This window comes from Triticum aestivum, chromosome 7A (genome assembly GCF_018294505.1).
Source record: "Triticum aestivum cultivar Chinese Spring chromosome 7A, IWGSC CS RefSeq v2.1, whole genome shotgun sequence".
NCBI lineage: Eukaryota > Viridiplantae > Streptophyta > Magnoliopsida > Poales > Poaceae > Triticum > Triticum aestivum.
The window spans coordinates 731,962,500-731,976,511 of record NC_057812.1 but is presented as its reverse complement, the minus strand read 5'-3'; the positions used below and the strand labels follow the sequence as shown (position 1 = coordinate 731,976,511).

Genomic DNA, 14,012 nt, shown 5'->3' with positions numbered 1-14,012 from the left:
CTTAGTGGTCTTATTGACCATCAACACTTGATGTTCTTTCTTGATTTCAACCTCTGCTGACTTCAGCATAGAAAATACTTCAGGAATGGTCTTTACCATCCCCTGCATATTGTAGTTCATCACAAAGCTCTTGTAGCTTGGTGGGAGCGACTGAAGGATTCTGTCAATGACTGCCTCATCAGGGAGGTTAATATTCAGCTGGGTCATACGGTTGTGCAACCCAGACATCTTGAGTATGTGCTCACTGACAGAACTATTTTCCTCCATCTTACAACTATAGAACTTGTCGGAGATGTCATATCTCTCGACCCGGGCGTGAGCTTGGAAAACTAGTTTCAGCTCCTCGAACATCTCATATGCTCCGTGATGCTCAAAACGCTTTTGGAGCCCCGGTTCTAAGCTGTAAAGCATGCCGCACTGAACGAGGGAGTAATCATCAGCACGAGACTGCCAAGCATTCATAATGTCTTGGTTCTCTGGGACGGGAGCGTCACCTAGCGGTCCTTCTAGGACATATTGTTTCCTGGCAGCTATGAGGATGATCCTCAGGTTCCGGACCCAGTCCGTATAGTTGCTGCCATCATCTTTCAGCTTGGTTTTCTCTAGGAACGCGTTGAAGTTCATGTTGACATGAGCGTTGGCCATTTGATCTACAAGACATATTTGCAAAGGTTTTAGACTAAGTTCATGATAATTAAGTTCTAATCAAATTATGAACTCCCACTCAGATTAGACATCCCTCTAGTCATCTAAGTGTTACACGATCCGAGTCGACTAGCCCGTGTCCGATCATCACGTGAGACGGACTAGTCATCATCGGTGAACATTCTCATGTTGATCGTATCTTCCATACGACTCGTGTTCGACCTTTCGGTCTCCGTGTTCCGAGGCCATGTCTGTACATGCTAGGCTCGTCAAGTTAACCCTAAGTGTTTTGCTGTGTAAAACTGTCTTACACCCGTTGTATGTGAACGTAAGAATCCATCACACCCGATCATCACGTGGTGCTTAGAAGCGACGAACTTTAGCAACGGTGCACAGTTAGGGGAGAACACTTCTTGAAATTGTTGTAAGGGATCATCTTATTTACTACCGTCGTCCTAAGTAAACAAGATGCATAAAACATAATAAACATCACATGCAATTATATAAAGTAGTGACATGATATGGCCAATATCATATAGCTCCTTTGATCTTCATCTTCGGGGCTCCATGATCATCTTGTCACCGGCATGACACCATGATCTCCATCATCATGATCTCCATCATCGTGTCTTCATGAAGTTGTCACGCCAACGACTACTTCTACTTCTATGACTAACGCGTTTAGCAATAAAGTAAAGTAAGTTACATGGCGTTCTTCAATGACACGCAGGTCATACAAAAATAAAGACAACTCCTATGGCTCCTGCCGGTTGTCATACTCATCGACATGCAAGTCGTGAATCCTATTACAAAGAACATGATCTCATACATCACAATTCATCATTCATCACAACTTCTGGCCATATCACATCACATGATCAATCGCTGCAAAAACAAGTTAGACGTCCTCTAATTGTTGTTGCATCTTTTACGTGGCTGCAATTGGGTTCTAGCAAGAACGTTTTCTTACCTACGAATAACCACAACGTGATTTTGTCAACTTCTATTTACCCTTCATAAGGACCCTTTTCATCGAATCCGCTCCAACTAAAGTGGGAGAGACAGACACCCGCCAGCCACCTTATGCAACTAGTGCATGTCAATCGGTGGAACCGGTCTCACGTAAGCGTACGTGTAAGGTTGGTCCGGGCCGCTTCATCCCACAATGCCGTTGAAGCAAGAAAAGACTAGTAGTGGCAAGTAAGTTGACAAGATCCACGCCCACAACAAAATTGTGTTCTACTCGTGCAAAGAGAACTACGCATAGACCTAGCTCATGATGCCACTGTTGGGGAACGTTGCAGAAAATTAAAATTTTCCTACGGTTTCACCAAGATCCATCTATGAGTTCATCTAAGCAACGAGTCAAGGGGAAGAGTTTGCATCTACATACCACTTGTAGATCGAGTGCGGAAGCGTTCAAGGGGATGGTGATGATGGAGTCGTACTCGTCGTGATTCGGATCACCGATGACCAAGTGCTGAACGGACAGCACCTCCGCGTTCAACACACGTACGGGACGGACGACGTCTCCTCCGTCTTGATCCAGCAAGGAGGAAGGAGAGGTTGAGGAAGGCAGCTCCAACGGCAGCACGACGGCGTGGTGCAGTTGGTGCAGCAGTATTCCGACAGAGCTTCGCCGAGCACGTACGGAGGAGGAGAGGTGTTGGGGAGGGGAGGGGCTGCGCCTTGAGTTGTGGTGTTAGCAGCCCTCCCCTCACCCCTCTATATATAGGAGGAGAGGGGCAAGGGGGCCGGCCCTCTAGGGGAAACCCTAGAGGGGGGCGGCGGCCAAAGGGTGGGGGGCTTGCCCCCCAAGCAAGGGGGTGCGCCCCCTTTAGGGTTTCCCCCCCAACCCTAGGCGCATGGGCCCAAGGGGGGGGCGCCAAGCCCACTAGGGGCTGGCTGCTATCCCTACGCAGCCCAAGTGGCCCCCCGGGAGGGGTGGTCCCTCCCGGTGGACCCCCGGAACCTTTCCGGTGGTCCCGGTACAATACCGGTATGACCCCGAAACTTTCCGGTGCCCGTTTAACAACTTCCCATATATAAAACTTTACCTCCGGACCATTCCGGGACTCCTCGTGACGTCCGGGATCTCATCCGGGACTCCGAACAACATTCGGTAATCACATACTTGTCTTCCTGATAACCCTAGCGTCACCGAACCTTAAGTGTGTAGACCCTACGGGTTCGGGAGACATGCAGACATGACCGAGACTCTCCGGTCAATAACCAACAGCGGGATCTGGATACCCATGTTGGCTCCCACATGCTCCTCGATGATGTCATCGGATGAACCACGATGTCGAGGATTCGATCAAACCCCGTATACAATTCCCTTTGTCAATCGGTACGTTACTTGCCCGAGACCCGATCGTCGGTATCCCAATACCTTGTTCAGTCTCGTTACCGGCAAGTCACTTTACTCGTACCGTAATGCATGATCCCGTGACCAAACACTTGGTCACCTTGAGCTCATTATGATGATGCATTACCGAGTGGGCCCAGAGATACCTCTCCGTCATACGGAGTGACAAATCCCAGTCTCGATCCGTGTCAACCCAACAGACACTTTCGGAGATACCTGTAATGCACCTTTATAGTCACCCAGTTACGTTGTGACGTTTGGTACACCCAAAGCACTCCTACGGTATCCGGGAGTTACACGATCTCATGGTCTAAGGAAGAGATACTTGACATTGGAAAAGCTCTAGCAAACGAACTAACCGACCTTTGTGCTATGCTTAGGATTGGGTCTTGTCCATCACATCATTCTCCTAATGATGTGATCCCGTTATCAACAACATCCAATGTCCATAGCCAGGAAACCATGACTATCTGTTGATCACAACGAGCTAGTCAACTAGAGGCTCACTAGGGACATATTGTGGTCTATTTATTCACACGTGTATTACGATTTCCGGATAATACAGTTATAGCATGAATAAAAGACTATTATCATGAACAAAGAAATATAATAATAATACTTTTATTATTGCCTCTAGGGCATATTTCCAACACTACGTTCCCCAACACATGTGGGGTTGGAAGAGTATAACCTTCTGACTTTAGTTGTATAAGTTTCCTCCAACAAGTGTTGCCAATATTTTTGGCATTGGCTGGATGGTATTTCAAATAGATTCAAACTGGCAATAAGGGTGAGAGTCATATTATGACCGCTTTGACTATGTAAAAATGATTTAGTTTTTAATTGTAAAAAAATCCTCTTTACAGGTTATATTTCATTGTACGCACTTGCTTCGTACATGGTCTACGATTCACAGAACGGAGTATCAACCTTTGTACAATATGGTATGTCCACGGATGAAGCAGGTCGCCAGGAAGGTTTTTACCCAACATGGCTGGCAATATGATCTTCGGATTGAAGCACGAACTCCTTCGACATAGGCATAGTGTATGTCCTATATGACTCTAATGTTTTTGATATGTCAGTTTTGTATTTTTTTGTCAGACTGTCTGTGTTTGGTTATGTGCATCCTATTTATACAGAGGCAGGGTGTTGCTCATTATATCTTGTATCTGCTTGATGCTACATTTTAACTTAATAAAAGCGCCCTCACTAGTAGAAAACAGGGCTTTGGTCACTGGGCAGTTTTCACATTAGTCCCGGTTCAGTCAAGAACCGGGACTAACGTGAGCATTTATCCCGGTTCGTGCGGCTAAGCCATTAGTCCCGGTTCACCTGGGCCCTTTAGTCCCGGTTCGTGCCACGAACCGGGACTAAAGGGTGCGATGCCCATTAGTCCCGGTTGGTGGCACCAACCGGGACTAAAGGTTAGACCTTTAGTACCGGTTGGTGCCACCAACTGGTACTAATGGGTTTTGAGGCATTAGTACCGGTTCATGGCATGAACCGATACTAAAGGTCCCATTTTCAAACTCTCCTCCCCCCCCCCCCCCGGACCGCCTTTTCAGTTTTAGAAAAAACAAAAGAAAATGATGGAAATGTCAAAAAAATAAAAAAAATAAGTTTCCCATGTGATATGTGGTCTACTTGTTGAGAAAATTTACAAATATGAATTTCGACTTTATTTGCAAAATCTCTCTGGAATTTGTAAAATGGGCATAACTTTTGCATACGAACTCAGATTAAAAGGTTTTTTATATGAAAAATCATCTACTCGAAAAGTTACATACGAATTTAACAGGGGGAACCCCATTAAACATTTTCAAAATCCTCAAAAACCTAACAGAAAAAAGTTACGGGGCTTTTAAGATCTAGAGTGGAAAAAATCGAAAAAATTACTAGTCAAATCTGGTCAAACAGTGGTCAAACTGTCGTCAGACAATGGTCAAACTAATTATTCTAGAATATTAGTGTTACTAAATAATTATTTTAGTTATTTTGAATTTTGGTCAAATCTGGTCAAACTGTGGTCAAACAATGGTCAAACTAATTATTCAATAAATATTAGTGTTACTAAATAATTATTGTTTTTTAAAACAATAGTTTCAAACTCAAACAGTGAAATGTGTCACTTCATGCTCAAGCAAAATTCATGAAGGTTAATAGGATTGACATCTTACTATTGTCAGAAAAACAAAAAGTGCACACTTGAAAACGAGAGAGAATAGAACCCGGAAGTTAAGCGTGCTCAGGCTGGGGGAGTGGGAGGATGGGTGACCGTTTGGGAAGTTAGATGATTTGGAATGATGAGGGATGATTAGAGGATAAATTGAGTAGTGATGAGGGGTGGTGATTACACACTAGAGGTTAAAATAATCCAGAAATTTGAAAATAAAAAAAAAATTCAAAAAAAATTCAAAAAAAAAATTATAAAATTTCCTTTAGTCCCGGTTGGTGTTACCAACCGGGACTAAAGGTGGAGCTCCACGTGGCCGCGCCCTTTAGTCCCGGTTCGTGTAAGAACCGGGACTAAAGGGGAGAGGCTTTAGTACCGACCCTTTAGTCCCGGTTCGAAAACTGGGACTAAAGGGGCCTTACCAACCGGGACAAAAGCCCTTTTTCTACTAGTGCCTTTATCGGACCGGATGCAGGAACAAAGTCTCCACACATAAGAGACAAGTGATTGTTCCCCAAGTACAATATGGCTAACATACAAATATCTACAAAATCCGTTTGCATTGATCGTTTGAGATCATTTTCAGTTGAAACTTTGAATAGACATACACTAAACATTTGTAAGAACGAATGTGAATTAAAATCCCCATTTTTGTAATAATTTTTTAAGAATTTGTACATCTATTTAAGAGGGGAAAAGTGGACAATTTTTTTAAACATGGCATGGTGGCGTAATATTGATACACGAGATTATTATAAAAACCACACGATTTGTTGTTAGTTCGAAAATCAGTTTCTTAGAAATAACCCCTTTTGGCCTATCTATGAGACAATTTTGGAAAAATGATTAAATAAATCATGTTTCTCCAAAAAAACTTACAAAAAGCCAGTAATTCTACATGCATGCATGTATTGGACCAGACGAGAAAGTTTCAGCTTAGTTGCCCTAATAATTTTGAACAGGTATAATTTGTTTGCTTTGTCTCATTTATGTGCTACTTTGATTGCAATAACTTTATTTGTATGTGTACATAGAGGTGATAACAAGTATCGACTGAGCAAGTGAATTGCAATTTTTTTAATGAAACCTATTTCATTACATACTTAATTATTGGAAGATCATGTATTAAATTATTTAATAATGGGATTTACGACTAAACCACTCCTATTTAATATGGGCCGCCAGAGCTCGAGCATGCATGGTCCGTCCGCAGCCAAACCCTTCTCGTATTAACAGACTTTCCAATTTTCATCTGTTTTTCAGGCAATCTCGGGTCGAACTGAGTTTCCGAATCTTGGGTTGGATGGACGGCGGTGTTGGTGTGTGCCCTGCGAATTTCTTATTTTGACAAGCCTGGTAAAAAGACTAGCATGTAACAATGATAAAGGCCAATAGAGAAAGAGTGATTGTGTTGTATTTGTTGCTATGCTGACAGATAAGGGAAAAAAACGGCTTGTAAGGTCAGTGGAGCAAAGTTGTAGTATGTATTAATTCTATTCAAACCATGCATTAGTTGTTGCTCGGGCGCATGGTTTTATGATACAATTTGAACCGCCTGGCCAAGTCTTTGCTACCGTGTCTCAAGGATCTGGAACGTACTGCAATCTTGTTTTACCACTATATAGTAATGCGCTCACCCCAAGAATGGATCGATCTCAAACTAGTCATCTAAGCATGTGAGCTTTAGACTAGCCACAATGGAAGTAACTTCAGCAATAACATCGAGTCCAACTCAGCAAATTTACTTATGTGGCAATGAGTTAATGAGGAGGGAGTTAGTTTGAGTAACTTAGCTAGTTACTGTAAGGCTAGTCATAGTGGGAGTAACTTAGATAGTAACATAACGCACTTTAAATTTTTTTTGCTTATGTGGCATATAGTTAATGAGAAAAAAGGTGTTTAGAGTAACATAATATGTTTCTGTAACATAGCGCTTCCCGAGAAAGAATGAGTCTACAAGCTAATAAATAAAGCCATCTATGACACTAGTATTATGTTACTTTGCACTATAAAGATAGTAACTTAAACTAGTGTCATATGCATAGCACTAGTCTAAGTTACTCCCGACCAGCCTAACATTACATGTCCCAATACAATATGAGTCTATAACCTATTAAATGAAGCTTTGCATATTACCACACTTATGTTACTACCCACTATGAAGGTAGTAACATAATCTAGGGATATGTGTATGTTACTCTCCACTGTGGCTAGTCTTTATCGAGCTAGTTGAACCAATATAATCCACACATGAATTCATCCACCTATCTAGCTAGGGATCTGTGGATCTACGTGACAAGCTCCAATAGTTACTAACCCTTCCCCAATGCTCCACCTTATACAGGTGCTAAGGCTGCCATGTAGGCAAAAAATTTGATGTGGCAAGGTAATAAAAAAGAGAGAGATGAGTTTGGTGAACCCAGGAAGAACCAATGTCAAACACGTGAACCTAGGCAAAAGCAATTAAATGAAAGAAACCTACCAATGCTACAATAGTTTAGTTGCTAAAGCATTAAATGAGGGAAGCTTAGCACCAACAAGTGAAGCACCTATGCATTGTGAACATTATTTGCTAAACTTTTTAATATACTTAGCACATTATCTAAGCACATATGCATTGAAAGTGGCCTAAATGAGCTCAATCTGTGGATCTACGTGACGAGCTCCAATACTTACTAAATGAGCTCCATCTGTGAGTAGAAGGTAAAGACATCATGCATACAATAACAACAAAATCATTGCGTGTAAAAATCCTATAGGTTTGTCTACCACATCGAAAAGTTTACGTGGCTTCTTTCAAAGACAAACAGAGAACAAGTAAGGGAAGGGGTCCACGGAAGAGATGAAGTTGAGGATAAGGCATATGTGGGGTTGGGGAAAGATGTGCTAGTTGTTGCCTTTTTTAGAGGTAACCTTGGTACTCCTCTGCAGAGTTTGACCTTCTGACTTGGTTGTATAAATACCCATCTGCGCGCTAGGTGCACTGACATCGTCTCCTCTGCATCCTCCTCCTAGCCTGCTCCTCGTTGGTGCCCTCAATAATGGGTAGACTCCTCGCCAGCCTACTGTGCTTTCTACTGGTATGCCCTACCGTTTTCTGTTCCTAGATCTGACACGTACCTACATACTCATGCTGTCATGCAACAACGGTTAGCTAAAACTATAGGGTGTATGAATAAGATTTCCGTACTTGAAAACATGGTGCATGCAGGTTGCATCCGTGGAGCATGCAGCTGGGGCTCCGACTCCGGAGCAGTACTGGAAGTCTGCTCTTCCCAACACTCCCATGCCAAGCTCCCTCTCTCAGCTCCTGAACACCTCGTCGGCGAGCATCGGAAGCCCCGGGGAATCGCGGTCGGCATTTGGGCGTTCCACTATTTCGACCATTAAGACGCAACCGAGACGCACTTGCTGCACATGGCCGACGATCCCGCCGCCACGCTCTTCTTCCTGGAGAAGGACCTGCGGATGCACACCAGCCGGAGGAAGCTGACCAAGGTCCTCCATTTCATGGCCACCTCGGGCGCTGGAGAGCGGTTTTTACCGCGAAGCGAGGCCGGCGCCATCCCGTTCTCCTCGGGCGAGGTCCCTGAGATCCTCAGCCGCTTCTCCGTGATGCCGGACTCGGTGGAGGCGGCGGAGATGGCGCGGACGCTGCACGTCTGCGAGGCTCCGGCTGCCGAGGGCGAGAAGAAGTGGTGCGCCACGTCGCTGGAGTCCATGGTCGACTTCGCCACGTCCAGCCTCGGGACCAGCCACGTGAGGGCCGTGTCCACCGTCGTCGGCAAGGAGGGAACGCCGAGTCAGGAGTACACCCTGACCGGCGTGAAGCGCGCCGGTACTGACCAGCTCGTGGTTTGCCACGCGGAGCCGTACGCGTACGCCGTGTTCGCGTGCCACCTGACGCGGGCGACGAGAGCCTACACATTGTCGATGGTCGGCGAGGACGGCACGGCGGTGGAGGCCGTCGCGGTGTGCCACGCCGACACGGCCGGCTGGAACCTGTGTTTTGGCTTTCGGTTTGCAATTTTTTTCGCTCATGAGCGAGATGGACGAAATTCGGATAATTCAAAAATTTCGGTAAAATCTCGGACGAAATTACAAAATCAAAGTTTGAATTTTAAATGAAATTTGACCGAAATCTGGTCGAAATTCGGCCGGAATTTTTGAAAATAAGCAGAACAGACACTGCATCAGTCCAACACATCAGAATAAGCTCCAAGAGAAAACGATTGAAACATGTACAGAGATTAGCCGATGGATTCAGCTGCGGCCCAACAACACCCGTGTGTGCTGCAGAGTTGAGGAGGATTCGATGGATTCAGCCGCTGCCGGCAGAGGTCGGCAGCAGGGGCCGGGCCGTCGGGAAGCCGTGGAAGGGGCAGGAGCGGGAGGCTTGATCTGGTAGGCAGGCGGCGACGAGTGGCGGAGCCGCGTCTGGGCTGAGCGGCGCCGCCGCAAACACGGGAGGAGCAGCGAAACGTCAGTTGTGTAGGGTTAGGGCATTCAGTTCGATGGGTCCAACTTACGCTGACCGTGGGAAGGCTTCCGACGTTGGATTGGGCCAAAAGAAAATTCAAACTGGGCCGAAATATTAGGCCGGCACAGATATTTACCGGGCCCTAGCGAGATGGACGAAATTCGGCCGAAAATTGATTTTTTTCGGCCGAAAATCAAAACTGTGGCTGGAACCCGAGGCACATCGTGTTCCAGGTGCTCAATGTAAAGCCCGGCACGGTGCCGGTGTGCCACTTGGTGCCGCAGGACCACGTCGTCTGGACCCGCAGCCTTACGTTTGCTAGCTATTTGTATGTCTGAGTCTGAGTTGGTTTCATTCTAGCCTCGCTCTGTGCCGATACACACTGATACTAGTAAAGAGAGTGAGAAATACTCCCTCCGTCCCAGTAATATAAGAGCGGTTATATTATGGGACGGAGGAAGTAGCTACGAGTCGGTGGCTACAGCTATTTGGATGGTCGTGTCCCTGTCACGCCAGATCTTTGGTCTTCTATTGAAACCAATGAAAAATATGCAGACGCTCATATTCACACACACACTCATCCTACGCGTATACAGTACTAGTACGTGTTAGACCGTCTCCAATATTGACTCACAAATTTGCTCTCACATTCGTCCTTGAGAGGAGGGGGAGGAAGGAGAGTCCGCGAACACAGATACGGGAGCCGGTCATCCAAAGCTATGAGCATACATCCGGTCCCTTTTTTTAAGTCCGCATATTCAAATAGCTGCATATATAGACTAGAAAATTTCAATTTTTCAAATGCAACAGCAGTTCAAATATCACATTCCGATATTGTTTGCCACTTTAACCATGCACAGATGCTCAATCAGATCTTCTTTCAGTTGCTCGATGCCGAATTTGATGATACATTTGAACAAACTATTCAAATGTGGCCGGATTTAGGTCTTAAAGTTTGATAGGATCATCCATGTTCTTAAATTCTATAGCTGCGGCAGCATCCTTACCTTGATCCTCCATGATCATGTTGTGAATGGTCCCACAACATGTCATCACCTTCCACCTAGTCTCTGATACCATTATTTAGCAGGTCCTCGAATAACTGAAAACGGGCCCGCAGAACTCTAAATCGCTCTTGACATCCTTCCTAACTTACTGGTGGTTGGGTAACTTTGTTTGGAGAAATGCATCGTCCTTAATTACTATTACATTAAAAATTAAAATTAAAATTTTGGTACGGAAAAAAAGAGATAAGGTTTCTTCTCGTAATATTTTCAAATGTGCTGAAGCGCAAGTCGCACACGGCCATCTGAACAGAGCTATGATGGTCACCACCGAGTAGGCCGCGACGCTCAGTGAACGGCTCTGTGCCGTCCGCGAGGCCATCCGACACATCTGAGACGAAGGAGTTGAGGAAGGGCGGCGAACACCGGGCACCGGCAGGACCGAAGCTGGTGGTTGTAAGGCTTATTTCCCAAGTAGTCACTACACCACTGAGTGAAGAAGCCGATCAGGCGAGAGGGCAGGCATCCAGCTCCAACCTTCTCAATCCCGCAACGTCGGAGGAAGGAGCGGTCTGCGATAAGAGCGCACCACCCCTTGCTCATTGCAGCGCAGCCAAACATGGCGGCCCAAACGATGGACACACGAAAGAGTATCTCCAGCATGACATCATCCGGGAGCAGGCCGTTGCAGCATCTTCCATGCTGGAATTGATCTACGACAGTTACGAGTGTGTACTTCAAGCAGTTAGCAGGCGCTGGATGCTCGCTCCCCTGGCCTCAAGTGTGGTGTGACCGGCTGACCTATCAGTGTTCGTTTGGGGAGGTTTTTTGCGTTCGTTTTCCTTGCTCTCTGTGTTTATTTTGTTCGGCTCTTCTACAGTTTGGGGAGGTTTTTTGTGTTTTTATTCTGTTTTCATTGTTTGGGGTCGGGTTTTCTTGGTTTTTTTCCTGCTTTCTTTTTTATTTTCTCTTGTGGTTTTCTTTTGTTCTTGTTTCTTCTTTTTTTTCCTTCTTCGTTATAGCTCGGTTTTCTTCACCTGTTTTCGTTGGATTTTTTCTTTACACTAATAGTAAGTTCAAGATTTGTTTTGGATTTTTTTCCTTAAGATTTTCATGGCCACCAACTCCTTAGCAAAAGGAAAAGAAAGAACTTCTGGCCATCAATTTGTTCGATATATTATTTTAAATCTATGGTTGGAATTTCGTGTTGATAGCTTGCCAAGCCAGCTGGTTGTTTTGAAGTTATTGAATCTGATATATAGGTGGACTCCATTCGTGTGCCTCCGAATTAGGAGGACAGTCTGGAGCTGAACAAGGTTGGCCAGTCTATTTCCATCGGCACCGCCATTGTGCATATCTCATCTTCAAACCTCTTTGTCGTCACATCCTCCATCATTCCTGTTTCTATGTCGGTCTCATGTATGCGCCCAAAGAAATCTGCGATGAGCAAAGTGTTTCTCTTCTTTCCAGACCACATGCTTACACAACCGAAATGCCAGGCCTGTTTCGGTTGTTTCAGCTCGATCACCACAGTGCGGAGCCAGGTTCCATCGACTACCCGTGTCCACATGCTTAGTCGGAGATCTTCATTGCACAAGTGGAGTAGCGAGAGCCTTCCGTTGCCATCGAGGCTAAGCATTGGTCCAGAATAACTTGGTTTGGCTAGCTGGTTCGCCGGGATCGGGAGGTCCGCTAAGGAGATTTGCCCGGTCTCGGCGTTGACACCAAAGGTGAAATAATGTGCCATGCCCCCTTGATCTGCCGAGTACGTTCCGAGGCAGTGTGCCACGCCACGACACACCACAACCTTGTTTGTCCCTAGTATAATCCGAAGATGGCGTTTACCGTGTGCCCAGACTCCGCCGAAACACTTTCTGGATGAGCTCCAGACTGTCTCGGAAGACATGAATGTGCTGAGACTATAACCATGAGCGTCCCCGACGATGCTCAGCACCTTGAAGAAGGCCGAGTAGTCCGTGGGCGCCGTTTGTCCGTGATGCCCATCCGAGGGACAACAGTCCTCACGGGCTAGAATCGCGTAACCATAGTGGGGAACACCGCACTTGAGTGGGGGGAGCACAACGCAATGGCCGGCGAGCGTGTCACACACGACCAGCTCACCTGTGGCCATGTGACGCATGAGGAGGAGGCCATGTCGCGCGGCGATCGGTATCGCTTTGTTAAGGACGCCGGCCGGCACGCCAGAGACAAAGGTGGTCAGGGAACGACGATGGGAACCGAATACTGACCCCGGCAATATCGGGGAGAAATATCGCGGCTGATCCTTGGGCAACTCCTTCTGGAAGAAGCCGAGCAGGAAGGATGAGCCAGCAGCGTTCTCCGGCCAGCAGCGGCGGAGGAAGGAGCGGTCGGCGATGAGTCGTCCCCACCGCTTGCAGGTGATGCCGCAGCGGAACAGGGCGCCGACGTCGGTAGAGACGCGTAGGAGGATCTCGCGGAGGGCGTCGTCCGGGAGCAGCAGCGTGTACGCCGCAGTCTGCTCCATTGTTTGATTATACGTATATGATGATGACCTGCGCAAACTCTCGTGGTTTTTTGGTTTTCTGTACGTATAGCGTCCGCATATATCTGGCTCACGTCGACCTGGGTCCCGCATATATCGAATCCTAGTCCTGCTAACCGGCCCATGTATGCCCGTGGACTAATAGGAATCGTCTCTCCGTTTCCTCATCAGCAACAAATAACAACAAACCGAGGCTCACGGAGGACTACACCTTTATCATATGTTGTTTATATAAACACTCCAGGAGTATCATGGGGACTCCTTTATCTTTTACAGTAACAAACTTACTTCTTCTATTTTTTTTTGCGAAGAACCAGGAGTTTTATTTATAGGTAATAGGTAAAAGAACTTCCATTCTCCGGGTCATCCTCTCGCGGCGCTCCCGTGGGCGCCCCGAGGGGAACCCATCCCGGCCGCCGCCTCTCTCCTCCCTCCTCTGCCCACCTCCCTCGCCGCCGCCCGGTGGCGCCGCCGGGCGAAGCCAGGCCGGCCGGGGCGGCGGCGGGGCCTTCCTTTCCCCTCCGCCCATGGTCATGGCCGGCGCGGGACGGCTTCCCGAGCGGGGGCGCTAGCCTATGGCGGGGGCTAGCGGCGCGGCGGCGCTCCGTCGGGGTGGCCTGCCTTGGCGGCGACCTGATGGGCGGCCGCGGCGCGGCGGCTGCGGCGGGTCAGATCGGGCGGTGGCGGGCCGGCACGCCTCCGGCTAGATCCGCGCGGATTTGGTCCCTGGCGGTAGCGGGCGTCGCGGGGTGGCAGCGCAGGTCCTCGTGAGCTCTGCATAGAGGTGGATTGCAGCGGCGTGGCTGCAACCACGT

General features: G+C 47.1%; 1 pseudogene; it reads left to right on the top strand.

Moving 5' to 3' along the window:
• The first annotated feature begins 8,193 nt into the window (after positions 1-8,193).
• On the top strand, positions 8,194-9,872 carry LOC123147202 (BURP domain-containing protein 3-like; annotated as a pseudogene).
• Positions 9,873-14,012: the final 4,140 nt, after the last annotated feature.